We start from the raw sequence: 3158 nt of genomic DNA, 5'->3' as shown, positions 1-3158 counted from the left end.
CCTTAATCCTTGGTAAGGAAAAATAGAATGAGGTTTTGCTCTGTTAAAAGGCCTATTTTGGAATTGTCTCATTTTCATGATATTTAAACTCTGTGGCTCAGAACACGCCACTTATCAGAAAGGCTTCCGTCTGGAAGATACTTCTCCAGGAGCCTTCTCGGCGTAATGATGATGAATGGTGGCGACGGAGGCTGCTTCTTCAGGATGGGATTGGCATAAATTCCGACTAATGGAAGGCGCCTTTGGCTGGTACCGAGTGGGTAAGTGATGTTTAACCTGCCGTTAAACAGGTGTGAAATTCTCTGCTCAAGATTTCAATACAGAACATTGCCCAATAAAGATTAAAAAAGAGAAGAGAGATAAAGATGAAATGCACTATCGTTTTCAATTCTACTTTTTTTATTCAAGGGGAACTTTGTTTTAAGCTGCTCTTTTAAACTTGGAAGGAAGTTGGCTACAAGTTTTAGAAATCACATCTTCTACAATTCTGAAGGACTCATAACGAAAAATGCAGTCTGGCTCCAGAGGAAGAACTGATAGAAGCCGAATACGGATCAAAGCACGCTGTTTTTGACTTTATTTTTTATCGTGGGTTTTTTAATCTGTATTTTCTTTCACAACATGACTAAAATGGAAATACAGGTTATATGTCAAATTGCTTGCCTTCTCAGGAAGGGAAGGAAGGAAAGAATGTGGTACTCAAAATTTTTTAAAATGTTAAAAATTGTTTTTACATTTAATTGGAAAAAAAAAAGTAATCGTTTCTCCTGTTCTAAGAGTTAACTTGCAGCATAAAATTTAAATTAGGGAGATTTAGGTTAGAACCAAAGTACTTCCCTAACTAAAGGGTCCTTCAGTGGGTTAGGTGAGGACAAATGTAGAACCTAGCAATTTATTCCCCAGTCCCTGGAGGAAGGGGGCAGGGCTAGGCATGTACTGCATGGGATTTTACAGTTAAATTATAAGTTAAGAGAATCTTGAAGCTGCAAGGGCCCTCAGAGGTCATTTGATCCAACTCTTTAGGTTCCATGAACAAGAAGACTGAGGCTCAATGAATACCCACAGTCAGAAAACAACAGTAGTAATAACCAGCATTTATAGCACCTCCTATGTGTCAGGCACCATGTCAAGCACTTTACAAATATCTCATCTGAGAGAGGTACTGATCTCCCAGCCAGGATTCAAACCCAAGTCTTGTGACTACAGATGGTGCTTGTCTGCCCACTTTTTTGTCTCTCTGGTCTTTGAAAAGAAAGTAAGACAAGACAAAAGTTAGAGACAACCTTCATCTTGTTCCTACCCAGGCTGAAATGATGAGAAAAGAAAAGAAAATGGAAAAAGATCATCCGTGAGAAAAGATTGCAGAGTAGAGGACAATGGTCCAGAACCTGAAAGGACAAATGAAAAAGGTAATGAACAGATAGCAAGAGAGGCAGTGGGGGATGTAGACATACTGCAGCCTACAGGCAGGAATACCTTTGTTCCAATTCCCCATGTCATACATATGAGCTGTGTGAGTGTGGGGCAAATCTCTTATCCTCTCTCGATAAAATGGGGGTGGTAACTTTGAGCATTTTGACTATTATAAATACCCAAATTAACTACAAAGGATGTATGAAGGAATACACTATCCGATTCTGGAGAACGAACTGATAAATAGAAGTATGTATGGAGTGATTTTACATCTTGGGGGGGGTGGGGTAGAGAGGAAAAAAAAGAAATTTACATGATAACTTAATTATATACTTAAAAGGAATTGCAAGTTGTGTTTAACTTATTTGCGGTCTCATGTGCAATCATCTTTTTAATTATACTTTGTTATGGAATGCTTGCTTTATTCCACAAATTAGAAATAAAATATTTTTAAAATATCTTATTTAAAAATAGGGATGTTAATACTTTTATGCCTCAGATCCCAGGGTTGTTGGAAGGCTCAAATGATATCACAAGGTCATAAGGCATCTAGTCAAAGCCCTCATTTTATATATAGTACATGTTCAGAGCTCACTTTCCCAGCTCCCACTCAGACTAGCCAGTTAAATATCCCCGAAAGTAGCCAACTACCTTTCTAGAGGTAACCCATAGGCAACACGCTGACTGGGGTAGAACTAGATTAAAATAAACAAAATACAGAAAAATACAGTAGAGCATCATTAATATAAATGTGTTTTTTAAAGTCAATATGCAGCCTGTAGAGATATTCTGACATCCTCCTATCTAAGTTTGCCACCACTGCTGAAGCCTACCCTTCATATGCACAGACTTTGTTTCTTCTTCCTCCATAAAGATTGCCCCTCTTCAATTTACCGGACAAGAGAGGACTGATCCATGACAAGGTGATGGGAGGAGGGCTGGATGGATTTTCCCAAGGCACCTAAATTCCTAGTTATACCCCTTGTTAGTTCCTCAAATGACACTATGGACGATATTACTAAACCTCTGTGGAACCAGGCCCTCTTGTTAAATGAGATCTGGGTTCTAGACTTGGCCAAAGCTGGCCAAAGAATCCTGCCACTAACCACAGCTAGTTGTGTGTCTATGAACAAGGTATTTCACCTTTCTGATACTAAGTCCCTCTACTATAAATTGAACAAAATACCTCTGTGCCAACTCACTGGGGCCCCTATAGAGCTCAGAGATGGTAAAATATAGAAAGGGCTGAGTAAACATTAAAGTCCAATATATGTGTAGGCTATTACGAGAACAGCTCCATAGTTAGATCTGGGTTTAATTTAGGGCAATTTGGGCCATTTTGCCCAGAAAACCTTATGAGTTCTCGTCTTTTAATTAATTTTTTATTTTATTTATTTTTATTAATTTATTGTATTATTTATTTTATTTAATATTTTATTTTAAATTTTAAAAATAAAGCAAGCATTTCCATAATATACAATAGAAAAGATGATTGCACATGAAACTGCAAATCTGTTATATACAACTTGCTATTCCTTTTAAATATATAATAAAGTTATCATATAAATTTCTTTTTTCCCCTTCTTTTCTAATACTACAAATTTCTTCTATTGGGTCTGCTTTAAATAAGAACCAATATGTGCTAAAAGTTCTCTTCCCTAAGCAAGGCCAAAAGGGCTAGTATTGCATGAAGGGGAATTGGGGGATGGGTTTGTGGAGGAAGCAGTTGGTTGAGGTTCATACTG

The sequence above is a fragment of the Trichosurus vulpecula genome, chromosome 5 (assembly GCF_011100635.1).
Source record: "Trichosurus vulpecula isolate mTriVul1 chromosome 5, mTriVul1.pri, whole genome shotgun sequence".
Classification (NCBI taxonomy): domain Eukaryota; kingdom Metazoa; phylum Chordata; class Mammalia; order Diprotodontia; family Phalangeridae; genus Trichosurus; species Trichosurus vulpecula.
Note: the sequence above shows the minus strand (reverse complement) of the source record.